We start from the raw sequence: 14,484 nt of genomic DNA on the forward strand, positions 1-14,484 counted from the left end.
TTTCCCAGAGAACAGTTTGCAAAATACCTTGTGGATAGCTCTTTAAGGTGATTGTATCACAGTGTGCACACTAGCATTCCGATTATTGTTTTAGTGTTGCTTAAGCATAGGTGTGCATATCACGTATATGCTCTCTTCAAGCCGACTGGTACATCATATGATCAGTGAGATGAGCGCATCATCGTATATGCTTGTGACTAAATGCCCAAATCCGTGCTATGATCCGTAAGGTGAGTGCATCACCACCTATGCTTGCTACACTCAGATTACTGCATCATCTTATACACTTGTGTCAAAGTTAGTGATCAAATGCCCACACCGAATTATAAATTTGCAAACATTCGTGACAAGAATTTTCAATTCTATTAAGGACAAGGAGGCGAGGATTATGCTATTCTCATTTCTTTAATGAAATGCCCAGCAGCCAAAGAAACAAATAAAAAAACACAATACCCATGAACACTTGGGTAACAACCATAGAATCTGCAGTATATAAGGCCATAAAGAGAGTCACATTTCCTCTTTCTTTCGTGAAAACAGATCCAGTAAACCAGAAAATCCAACATGGAAAGTCAAGTAAGGCAAACACCATCACCAATCCAGGAAGTCCAAGGAACATCCAGAAGGAAAACAACGGAAGAGTACTGGAGCCACAATCCCCGAAGGAGCAGGCAGGAAAAAACAGGCATCCTTGCAAAGTCCTCATTTGGGATCAGATCCTGAAAAGAGACATAGAGCCGTAATACACATGCTATGCAAAAATTGAGCATAGAAAGAAGGGGGGTAGAAAAACAAGGTAGATGCAAATAGACCACATTAAGCATGTATGCAACATGTGTATAGCAGTAATAAATGCATACAACAATGGGTGGGATAATCCTCGCCTCCTTGTCCTTAATAGAATTGAAAATTCTTGTCACGAATGTTTGCAAATTTTGAATTCTATGTCAGGACAGGAGGCTCCGATTATGCTTGTTTAAAGCTGATCCACCACCACAGAAGCAACATTAGCAATAGGCTTGTAATAAAATGTCTTAAAAACAGAATCAGAAGACCAATCAGCGGCCTTCATAATGTCAAACAAAGTGACCCCAATCGAGAAAGCTTTAGAGGCCATTGCCCCTCGAGCGGAATGTGCCCCAAACACAGCAACATCAATACCTTCTTCCGCCATGAGCCAACGTACCCATCGGGCCAAAGTAGCCGGGGTGACGGGGCGAAAAGGCTTCTGCAAAGCAATCAACAACTGACCCTGCATATCGGAACGTAAAGAAGCTGTCGTGTATTTCTATAGGTTCTGAATCAGTCCCCCTATTCCTGACCCTATTCTGGTTAAACTAACTATCAAGTTAACTAACAGTCAGCCCATGAGGCAAGAAAACCCCCATGATGCAGATACCGTTATCTGACGCAGTCACACTCCGGCACAGGAACGTGTTATCTGATTAGGTCATAACGCTTGAGATCTAATTAGACAAGCGACATTCCTCCAGCCCCTGATAAGGCATACGACGTTCTCATAACAAATCAAACCTATGACAACCTGGAAAATCCGTGCGGCCATTGTTTTGATTTCACAGAGAACTTTAGTAAAGAATGTGCTAACGAGCAAGTCGTATGACATCTTTATTGACGTATCTATGTCCATCCTTACGTCAATCTCGGCACCTTTAAGGTATAAATATTGCCGACCTTGCCCTATGCAAAGACACGCGTGGTGACAAGACGGAGCAGCCATACTTGCCGAAGCCGAGAGCAGAAGCAGACCCCGCTGGCAGCAGCCCCGCCTTCCTGACGCGCTGAGAGACGCGCTGCTATCTCAAGCCGAGAGACCCAGCACCGGCGCTTTCGGGCAGCCCTCGCAGGCAGCCTGGAATATCGAGAGCAGAGAAAGAGATACCATTCCTCATTCATCCTAACTTCCAGGTACAGAACTGAATAACCCCTCACAGAGAATTCTTTAGTTATTCACTTGGCAAAAACAAACTTAACTTAAACTGTAACTTTCTATTCCCGCCCACGCATTAGACTTAGGTCAGGTACACGGGGTAGGCGTATTTAGAAACACCAGTTGAGTACGTTTAGTCAAATGTATATGTGTATGTAAATATATTTTAATCATTTTAAACATCATATGGCTCAGAAACCATATCAATGTTTTTACAGTATTATTTTATACTATTGCTTCTAATGTATGCACTTTACTTAACTATAAGTATTGCAATAATATCGATCCATTTCTCTTGTACGAGAAAAGAGACTGATCAATAAATAACACCTTTTTATTGAACACGCCCGTCTCTTCCTTTTCTCTACATTCTGATGAGACTAAGAATGCACGTACTGACTGAGTAAAATAATTGCCTTGTGCTCACACGACTCTTGAGATTGACTCTTGATTAGGGGAGAGCAAAGTTGTCATGTTCTATGGTTGTCAGAAACTAAATCCCTTCTTGTCTAATCAGGGAAGTTAATCCTTCCTTCAACATTCGAGAAAGTTTCTAGCGAACTCTGAGCTTAGCTGGCAAACCCAAAAATTAAGTCTAGTATCGACAGTAGTAGACCTAGTTAACGTCTGGCCTAGGCCTTTACTGCTGTAGGTACTATTCCAATGCGCAGAGCCTATTGGGAAAATAGGAGCTACACTACATGGCGCCCAACGCGTTTGGAAAGGGCGATAAAACTAACGTAAGACATTTAGAGTAACTCAGTCGTGCTTTCTCACTCAGACCCCTTTTCCCATTATACTCCAAAGACGTCTGGAGTGGGTGAAAGGTTATATCCTCCAAAACCTCGCAGGAGGGAACTCCTATGTAAGGTTCTTGGTATAGTCAACGTTGAAGGATACACCGTTCCAAAATATTGTGCATCTAATCTTTGTTCCATAAGAAACCTGATCTGCAAACAAAAGACATAAGCTTCCTGTCGGTAAAATGGCAGAGAGTGATGATGAAAGAGAGGCAGTTAGATTAGCAACTGAACTCGCAGATGCTGATGCTACCATGCAAGCAGCAGACGCGGATATAATACTCATTCCGGTCATCAAAAGGAGATCTATAACCTTAAAACTTATAGAAAATGGACTGACACCTAGAGGTGGCACAGTCATATTCGTAATTGAGGCACACGAATATCGGCAGACAGAGGTATACTATTCATGGATACATTTTCCAGCAGCAAATGCTGTAACAAAGTACTTCCACTATTACAAAATAGAGGAACCTCCTAATGAGTACACTCCTTTCGAGGAGGTGGAAGTACCACTCAAATTCCAAGAGCATTTGCTCTTATTTGATGGCGCCCTAAAACATAATAATCACATTACAAGGCTCGGTCCTTTAGGAAGACCAGGAGCAACGTGGCAGGTCTTAGCCGGATACACACCACATCCAGACATCGAAAGAATGCCTGCAGCAGAGCTATTAATACAGCTAAAACAACTACTAAAAATTCATAGACAATTAGTTCAGTATGTAATGCGGACTTCAACAATTCAGCCAGCGATTAAACTTCCACAGCTGACCCCTCACCAGGGGAACACAAATAAAATCACACCACAGAACATCCAATCCTGCCTAGGTAAAGTTCCAGCTAAACGGGAACAAATACCATTCTGGTTGGCACAGAAAATCACCCAAATAGAGGTGGTATTTCCTGACACCACCCCGCTGGAAAAACACAGGATTCTGACTATATGTCTCCCAATGGGAATCGCACCACACATTGAGGACTGTGACACTTGGGGTACAGTCTTTGCTTCCATCTACACAAAAACGCACGGTGTTCCATCCATTTCGGTAATACCAGATGTGCTAAAACAAATTCAAGATGAATACGGTCCAGAACCTGCTTTAACTCTTGGTATGAAATTACTAAAAGACTTCAAGCAGGTCTCGGCTATATTATTAGCCAACATAAAAGGTGAAGCAGCAAACGTGGCGATCCGCCAGAGGTTAAAAGAGACAGATATAGCAGACCAACCAGCTGAAATTGCCAGAATCATAGAAAAATCCTATGAAGAACTAGGCAGAGATAGTCTAGGTGGAATACCAGTAAAACCGCAACTGACTACAAGTCCAGAAAAAATATTTTTTAATAATAATAATTCACCAAAAAAGAACTGGGATGGAAATAAACAATCCAATCCTAAAGAAAAGAAATTCCAGTCCAGAGGAAGGTCTCCGAGGCGAAGAGAGAAATCTCCAAACCAAAGACAGAGGTCACCACAGAGTGACCCCTCTGGGAATAGATATAACCTTAGAAATAGGGATAATATTAAAAAACCTGATAGATATCAAGACATTGATACACGTCCCTCTCAATCTTTTCAGAATTCCTCGCAGAAATCGGAAAGAAGAGGACGATCAGAAGAGCACGCCAAGTCCAAAGACAAGGAACCTGCTCAGCTAAAAAAGAAATTACAATTTCCAAAAAAGAAGGTAGCCAGTATCAAGGTAGTTAACAATGCCGAGAATACTGAGGACACAACTGAAAAACGGAGAGTGGGCTCAGACAATGCTAGACAGCGCAGCAGAGGTGAGCATAGCTCGCAAAGTCCTTATGAATCATCTGGAGACAGTGGACACGAATGAATACCTTCAAGTGGAAACTGCAGACACCAGAGTTAGCAAGCCCCACAAGATATACGAGATAACATTACGTATAGAGGGAGATAAGACTAGGAAAATAAGGGGACTATTTTGGGATAACCTCTCCAAAGGCTATGACATCCTTCTAGCTGAAAAAGACTGGCCACCAGAGTTTGTCAGGGAGTGCCCTCATGGCGAAGAAGTAATTATGCCTGCCTTCTCGAATCAAATACCGATTCATAAAAAATACACACTTGCTAGAAAGTGGGCAGTGGCCTTAGCACCTGCTTTATATAAAAATCATGTAGGATGGGATGAGGATTCTCCTCCTCACAAAATCCAGTTAAAATCACAACCAACTGCACAAAGGCAGTACCCAATTAAGCAAGAAGCTAAAAAACAAGTAAATGAAATACTAGATCAGCTAGAATACCAGGGGGTGATTGAAACTTGCACCTCACAAATGAACAATCCTTTGTTTCCGGTCTCCAAACCAGACAATTCGTACCGTCTAGTTTTGGATTACCGACACCTTAACACATGTTGCAAAACCTTTGCAGTACAAAACTCACACAGTTCTGCCCTAATGAATAACATAGTGCGCAAAAAATACAAAACTACCTTGGACATTTCCAATGGATTCTTTTGTCAAAACATAGCACCAGAGAGCAGATATTTAACTGCATTCTCAGTAAATGGCACTCAAAAACAATTCTGTCGGTTAGCCCAGGGGTACAAGAACAGCCCGGGGGTATTCTCAGCGAGAGTAACAGAATTACTACAACTATATGATGATGAAGCATTATCTTATGTTGATGACATTTACCTAACAGATGATGACTTGGAGACTCACTTGAAAAGAGTGAACACCATAATACTTGGGTTCGCTGCAGAGGGTTACAAATTCAACTTTAAAAAATCCAGAATTGCCCATCTGACGGTCCTATTCTTAGGATATGAGTTATCAAGTGAAGGTAAAAGCCTGGCAGACAATTTCCTAGAGAAATGTGCCGTAATCCAAGCTCCTAAAACACTAAAAAACCTACAGTCAATTCTAGGCTTCCTAAATTTCGGAAGAACATACATTGCAAATTACGCAGAAAGGGTCAAACCCCTTTATGATCTAATTAAACCAGACTTTAAAAGATCCAGTTGGACTCAAACACACACAGAAATTTTGAGATCCTTACAAACAGACATGCTAATTAAAACAAAATTAGAAACACGTGATAACACACGCAATCTTGTGATTCGAGTCATCCCAGGGAGATGCGGATTCACATACCTGACTTCTAATGAAGGAGAAAAGGTACCAATTGCATTCAAATCACACTTGTACACAGAAGCTGAACAGAAATTCAGTAATACAGAAAAAATCATTCGTGCAGTTCAAACCGCAATAGCTAGAGAAAAAGACATAGCTGACGGTAGACATATCACAGTCAGAACAGCAGAACCAGCCTTTGAAGCATTAACAACACCGTGTAATTTACCAACAACAACATTGAATCCGGAATGGATACAATGGGTGAATTCAATCACAACGGACAAAGTATACTACTACTTTGATCCAGAACTAGAGGAATTAAAAAATCTAAAATATGAAAAGACGTATCCTCTGCCAATCGACATTCTTCCTCTACGACATTACGCCTGTGTAATCTATACAGACGGACATGCTCAACCCTTCGTTTGGGGAGAACATGCATACAACCCCACATGTGAGATTACAAAAGAAGTGTGGCGCGGAGGTATATTAAAACCTCTATTAACAAAATCACACTCAGTAGAAACTAATTCAGAACTACAAACTGAAATAATAGCTTTGAAAATGGCGCTAGATAATGCGGATCGCGAATTCCCGACGCTTATAGTGTCAGATTCATATTACTGCGTCAAAGCATATAACAAGGATTTGCAGACATGGATTCAGAACGGTTACAAAGATGACACAGATGCACCAATAAAGCAGAGACTGCTCTGGGAACAAGTAGCTCTTTTGAAAAAAAGAACTACCAAAGACTCACGTGACTCACTCACTGAGTCATCAACGTGATGGCGTTCACGTTGTAGGGAATTCATTGGCTGAAACAGCCGCAGCGGCAGCCACTAAATCGGCTCCCGTAGATCGAAAAAAGCGTACATTAAAATACATTGACGGTGAAACAATGCTGGCGGTGAAAACGTCATCAAAAGGCGACTGCTCAGCGTTACCGATCAACTATCCACTCAATTATACATACATAATCGATGCAAACTCCGTCCCTTTTGCTCGAATCCCTGGAGTGGGGGATAGAGTGATTCCAAACATGGACAGGAGAAACTTGTTAATCGCAGACGCACACATGGGCGAGGGTCACAGACACCTTAAATTAAAAGATTCTCTGGAAGAATTACAATCACGGTACTGGTGGCCAGGCATGAGCCTGCACTACACCATGTTTGTAAAAAACTGCCCAAACTGCAACAGAGATCGCAGTGGGGAGAGAAGCAGTTTAATACCTCGTCGTATCAAGGCACATAATATTACCAGCAAAAAGAATGGCTTGCGATTAACATATACAGGCTAGTTTCCACTTATAATGCAGATCACCAGCACTCGGCTGACGTCCGGACTATTATACAAGATTTGCGAGTCTAAATGGCATATACGCTAAGAGCATGCTACGTTCGACCATTGTTTTCACTCAGGCAATCCAGCCTGGGGGGGAAACATGGCCAAATGAGCACAGCCCAGCGGGAATCTTCTCACTTCCTTCCTGAGGGTACGGGATGGTGTAAAGAAAAAACCAAGGCAGAAAGCAATCTATAATGGAAAGGTATTAGGTTCGGGAGCTGGGTGGGTCAAACATCTAATAAGTGTCCAACGTAGTCTAAATAACTTGCCAGGAAATTCTCTGAAGGGATTCAGTCCGTACGAATTATTATTCGGAACTAGGATGTTGATCTCTGACCTTGATAGTCAGACTTCAGTGGTAATAGAAAAAACCTTTGATGTCAAAGACCGTTTGGCTATTTTGCAGGACTTAAACAAAACAAGAAAAGACCTGAGCAACATACAGTTGAAACAACAGCCAACAACCACTGAAGAATCACCACCTGTCCCAGCAAGACCTGTCTGGATTCCAAAAGTCGGGGATCTAGTCAGGGAGAAGATCGCGGTAAAGAAGGAATTTGGGCCTTCTTACAGAAAAGCAGTTCCTGTCTTGTCTGTCAACGGGACAAGATCAGTTGTACTACCGCCACTTGCTGGAAAAAAGGAGAACCGAGTTGTATCCATCGACCTGGTAAAACCACAACATGTGGCCGATAACAAACAGTAGGCCAAGTGGACTCCCAATAAGTAGCAGAACACCAAGGTTTGCTACCAGCACAGAGGTCCTATCAAAAAGGCTCATCACATTCGAAACGCCTGCAGAAGAACAAGAAGGACTATGCAACAATGCAATAGAACTAAGACCTCTGAAAACCCAAATAGAGACATTTAGCAGAGACACACCAATCTATACTGAAGTACCAAGTGAAAATGCAAGGAACAAAAATCCTGAAGCAATTGGAACAATTGACAGAACTGCATCCGGGTACTTCATCAACTTCGATGATTCCTCTGACGGCTTCAGTGAATCAAAGACACAGCCATCATCAAAATCCTTTAAAGACAAAGCTAAGGAACTTTTGAAACATCTGAAAGAAACATATCTGGTTTCTCCATGGATTGAATTTTGGGTGGGTTTTGGTGCATGTATCCTCATACTTTGGCTCATCATGGTATTTACTTTGGGACGCTTCATTGAGGGAAAATATGCTAAAATGGACACAGCAAGTCAGAACATCAACTTGGTCCTCAAACCACACACATCTTCACACGTCGAGAAAAGAGAACTTTCTTCAGAACTCTCTTCAGCCAACTTCACAGCCAATCCTATACCTGGTGGGGTAGCCTGGGACAACACTGACTATGAAATTTATGGTCCGGTCGAGATCCTGAAATATCCACACCAAATCAAGATCTCTTTGAGTGACTTTGCAAAACCAAACTCATTTGCTGATGATTGGGACTTCGAGAGTATTAACAACATGATGTCTGACTTAGTAATGTCTGCTAAATTTACAAAACATGATTATTTGCAAGGTTCTACAAATTATGATAGTATGTATTGCTATAACCATTATGGTAACCATTTTTTGCATAAATCTGCACAACCTAGAAATGTTTTAAATTATAATCAATGGGAACATTGCGCTACACCTCCAAAAGGGAGCTCTAGAACCGTGTATGACAAATATTCATATTTTTCAGGTTTTAACATAAGTAATGCTGAAACATTTTATTTTAAATTGTCAAACAAGACAGGGATGAAAACCATGATAACCAACACAAAATTGATATATTCAGATTCATTCTTTGAAAAAATGAATACATTTGGATTTGATTATTGGGACAAAAATGTTGATTTGAAAAGTGTTTGGGGTACAAAAGAATGGCAAGTACAGGGTTTAGAAGCTTTGTTTAGAGCCTGCATGATCCCAGAACAAATGATATTTTTAAATGACACTGTTCAACAAACCACCTGTCTTGGCTTAGCCAAAATCAAAGATTTAAATAATCCGTCTATTCCAAAGCCAACAATGTTTAGCAATAACTCTGATACAGATGAAGAGATAGACGTAAACCATATATTAAACAAAAACAGAACACATCCTGATTGGAAACAATGGTTGATCTGGCCCACAGATACAAATAACTGTCAAGATAGATTCCTGAATAAAACACAGGGTTTTAAAATGACCAGGCCAGACCCTAGATATCCCCAAAGACATCACCCAGGGATAATAACAACCTACAGTGTGGGCAAATTATGCCTTCAATGGCTACAGACTTCCACACTGCCTGAAATTAAGCAACACCTAACTTTACTTACTGATGGTGCTGACTTGCGTGATTTCATAATGGGACCACGCAAACAGCGTCAAAAGCGTTTCATAGCAGCCTCTGTATATGCAGCATACAATGAGGCCTGGAAGGTTACTCAAATTGAAACAGCAGAAAGAATACGGGAAATTGACCGTATCAATTTGGAAAAATCACTTTCTGTAGTGGACAATGGGTTAATGACTCTGTCCTCCAGAATTTTTTCATTGGACAGCATTGTGTCTTCAGCAATCGATATATTATCGCAAGACTTACTGTTATTACAACATGGTCAGTCACAATTGCGTTCCATTGTACAGCTTGGCTGGACGTTACAAAATCTGCGTTCAGGCTATGTGCCTTGGCGTTTAATCAACACAACGTCACTATTTCAAATCTTTAACCTTACTGATAGACAAATCGGTATGGCGCAAAAGGGTGCTGATTATACAATCTTGAGCATTGAAAAACTAGAAAGATTACCAATGACAATGTCAGAACGACCTGTCAGTGAATGGATAATACACGGAATCATAAATATTCCAATCTCAACCTTCAGGTTTCAATACTGCCAAAAATATATACAGGCTGGCATGTACGAGAAATTGGGAAAGGGGTACCTTAAAACAACTTGGAACCTGCCCTATTCACATGCATGTGTCAGTAATAAAGGACAGAAAGTGTTTCTTAGTGGCAACAATTGTGCTATGTCACTAAGCGGCACGCTTCTGTGTAACGGAATTAGTTTGCATGGAGCCTGTGAAGGGAATTCATACAACCTTTCATGTCACCAGCAAGGCGCACCTGCAACTGAAATAGAACCATTCTTTCAAAGACTCTATAATGGGAGTTACATTCTTATTGTAGACCGCAGATGTTGCAGTCTTATGCCCGGGACTCCTTATCTAGTCACTACGACGGCGGAGGTCAAGTGCTGTGGACGCTCTTTATTCCCCAGCTCCTTTCCAGACAGGGAGGCAAGGGCATGACCCAGTTTGAAAATTACTTCTATTCGAATAGACACTTTAAGCAGAATGAAAACAGTGCTTCTTCAGACGCCTACAAGGCTCACGTCATCAAAAGAAACGTATGATCTACAAGTCGCAAGGACGACTGCAGAGATACATACATTATTATCAACTAATTCCCCCGTACATTTTGCGGAAATCCTAAGCGAAATCTTAAATATTTCTGATACCACTGGGGTCTCAAAGGTATTTAAGACAGTATTTTCGATGGCATTAACACCATTCAAAGCCATACTGGGTATTTTTCCAGATTTCGTCCATTCGATTTTTGGCGGACTTCTCCTGATCCTGGGACTAATTGCAGGAATCCTATTCCTAGTCCTTATTTTTCGTTATGGCAACCCATGTCACAGATCAAACTCTCGCGACAATGGAAGATACGATCCTAGCCATTGGATACCGGGACCGGATATCAAAAATCCTGGGACTCTCCCGGCTTAGAGACCTGAACATGACTTGGTTTCTATCATTTCGACCAATGTGGCAAAGGTGTGTTTTACCTGTACTAAGGTGTCTGCTATGCGGAGAAGAATGCGTGTTAGACACCTGTCTGACGCTACAATCGGATGCGCCGGTGGATGCAGATACACTGTTGGTTCCTACCAAGGTTCACGCTTTGTGCTGCCCTCAAAGGCTGCCAATCCTGATGACGGCATTCCTGGAATCTTCACCACTGCGATTGAAGAGTAGTGAAGTTCAAGATGAAAGCAGCATCGAACAGGTACGACCTTCTGTCAGCAATGCGAATCAGAATGTCAATGGAGACAATCATGCGCACGAATGCATGGTTACACCTATTTCCGACTTAGTGGAACTTTCCCATGAAGCTGTTGACAGTTTTTTCGAAAGCCTGAATGATATGGTGTTCTCTCCAGAACAGAAATAGAGACTTTTGAGTAAACTCGCACACGGCGTTCCCTGAATTCGGCCTTCAACTTTAAAAATAAAGTCACATGAACAATTTCACTCCAGTTCACGGACAGCAATTTTTTCAGCATGCCCCTTAAAATATTTTTCTACATATTTTTTCCCGGGACACTGATCTTCTGCTTAAAGTAAGAAACTATTCCTAGAGAACTAAAATTTCTATTTTTAGATACTTTATAGACTTTAGCTGCCCGCTGGTAGGTTCACAAATATTTTATTATGTGATGAAATGGTCTCGGACTTCCTTTCTGTATAGCCATATTAAGAGCCATTTCATGTGTATTTCTCATATACCGATAAGCAATAATGCATAAAAATGCGTGTTTACTTTTGCATTTAATTCATAGCTTAAGTGCATACAATATATATGACTGCAATTTTTCAGTATATTTGAAAATTTCGAAATGCATTTATGTATTTTGGGGTGGTAAGGTATACACTATACTCTATAGTATGTTGTACTATGTTATACTATGCATAGATTAGTAGATATGACCATAGTTAGCGTGGAGTGGGTGTCGTGTATTTCTATAGGTTCTGAATCAGTCCCCCTATTCCTGACCCTATTCTGGTTAAACTAACTATCAAGTTAACTAACAGTCAGCCCATGAGACAAGAAAACCCCCATGATGCAGATACCGTTATCTGACGCAGTCACACTCCGGCACAGGAACGTGTTATCTGATTAGGTCATAACGCTTGAGATCTAATTAGACAAGCGACATTCCTCCAGCCCCTGATAAGGCATACGACGTTCTCATAACAAATCAAACCTATGACAACCTGGAAAATCCGTGCGGCCATTGTTTTGATTTCACAGAGAACTTTTGTAAAGAATGTGCTAACGAGCAAGTCGTATGACATCTTTATTGACGTATCTATGTCCATCCTTACGTCAATCTCGGCACCTTTAAGGTATAAATATTGCCGACCTTGCCCTATGCAAAGACACGCGTGGTGACAAGACGGAGCAGCCATACTTGCCGAAGCCGAGAGCAGAAGCAGACCCCGCTGGCAGCAGCCCCGCCTTCCTGACGCGCTGAGAGACGCGCTGCTATCTCAAGCCGAGAGACCCAGCACCGGCGCTTTCGGGCAGCCCTCGCAGGCAGCCTGGAATATCGAGAGCAGAGAAAGAGATACCATTCCTCATTCATCCTAACTTCCAGGTACAGAACTGAATAACCCCTCACAGAGAATTCTTTAGTTATTCACTTGGCAAAAACAAACTTAACTTAAACTGTAACTTTCTATTCCCGCCCACGCATTAGACTTAGGTCAGGTACACGGGGTAGGCGTATTTAGAAACACCAGTTGAGTACGTTTAGTCAAATGTATATGTGTATGTAAATATATTTTAATCATTTTAAACATCATATGGCTCAGAAACCATATCAATGTTTTTACAGTATTATTTTATACTATTGCTTCTAATGTATGCACTTTACTTAACTATAAGTATTGCAATAATATCGATCCATTTCTCTTGTACGAGAAAAGAGACTGATCAATAAATAACACCTTTTTATTGAACACGCCCGTCTCTTCCTTTTCTCTACATTCTGATGAGACTAAGAATGCACGTACTGACTGAGTAAAATAATTGCCTTGTGCTCACACGACTCTTGAGATTGACTCTTGATTAGGGGAGAGCAAAGTTGTCATGTTCTATGGTTGTCAGAAACTAAATCCCTTCTTGTCTAATCAGGGAAGTTAATCCTTCCTTGAACATTCGAGAAAGTTTCTAGCGAACTCTGAGCTTAGCTGGCAAACCCAAAAATTAAGTCTAGTATCGACAGTAGTAGACCTAGTTAACGTCTGGCCTAGGCCTTTACTGCTGTAGGTACTATTCCAATGCGCAGAGCCTATTGGGAAAATAGGAGCTACACTACAAAGCAGTACTTACCTCATAATCCTTGAGACACTGAACAACACAAAGGTTGGGATGGGCGGGGAAAGAAGGGTAAGTAATGAATGCAGTATTCGTTTTGGTAGGGCGAGATAGCCGAAACATGACGCCTTCAGGCGTAAAACTGCGACCGGCCAAATCCAAAGCACGGACATCAGATACCCGCTTGCAGAAGACCAGACACAGTAACATAGTGAGCTTGGCCGACAGTTGTTTACGGTACAACAAAGAATTGGCAGGCCAGGCCTCCAGAAAACGTAATACAACCGACACGTCCCATAAAGAGACGTATTTAGGACGTGGAGGGTTAGCCAGACGGATGCCCTTGAGCAACTTAGTAATTAAAGGGTGTACACCCACCGGCTTTCCATCCACGTGGAGATGGCCCGCGGAAACGGCAGAACGGAAATTGTTCACTGTGCGATAGGCCAAACCAGAAGAAGCAAGGGAGGCCAAAAAATTAACCATCACAGAGACATCTGCTGAAGTGGGATCAACCTTCCGTTAAACACACCAGTCACACCAACGCTTCCAAAATCCCCTGTAGCGTTTGTGGGTATTGGGAGACCAGGCATCACTAATGAACCTGGAAGCGTCTGCAGAAAGGCCCGGGACCGACCAACGTTCCCAGAAATCCGCCACGCAAGGAGCAGGAGAGAGCCTGACAGAATCAGGGGATGCGGATTGTGAAGAGGATCTAGCTGGAGATTCCACTTCTGGGGAAGAAGGAGCGGCACTGCACAAGACATCTCCAGGAGAACCGGGAACCACGCCTGAGCCCGCCACAGAGGAGCAATCAGGATCAGCTCTGATTGATAGCGCGTCATGCAAGCCAGTACCCTGGGAATCATCATGAATGGGGGAAAGGCATAACACAGAGTCGATGGCCACGGTTGCAGAAAGGCATCCGTGGCGAGGGCTTCCGGATCCGGTCTCCAACTGAAGAACAGCAGGAGTTGGGTGTTGAGGCGAGAGGCAAATAGATCTATCTGGCACTGGCTCCAAGTCCGGAGAATGCGGCGGAACACGCGGGGATGGAGTCTCCAGTTGCTGAAATCCCGCAGGTGTCTCGAATTCCATTCCGCAATCTGATTGTTGCGGCCGGGCAGATACTCTGCAATA

General features: G+C 42.2%; 1 long non-coding RNA gene across 1 annotated transcript in view; it reads right to left on the reverse strand.

Moving 5' to 3' along the window:
• Positions 1-424: 424 nt before the first annotated feature.
• Positions 425-14,484, reverse strand: part of LOC144761916 (uncharacterized) — a 52,157-nt gene continuing 38,097 nt past the window's right edge. Inside the window, exon 3 of the long non-coding RNA XR_013595946.1 lies at positions 425-719. This is a non-coding gene — a long non-coding RNA (uncharacterized LOC144761916). The remainder of the gene's footprint in view (positions 720-14,484) is intronic.

This window comes from Lissotriton helveticus, chromosome 6 (genome assembly GCF_964261635.1).
Source record: "Lissotriton helveticus chromosome 6, aLisHel1.1, whole genome shotgun sequence".
In the NCBI taxonomy this organism is placed as follows: domain Eukaryota; kingdom Metazoa; phylum Chordata; class Amphibia; order Caudata; family Salamandridae; genus Lissotriton; species Lissotriton helveticus.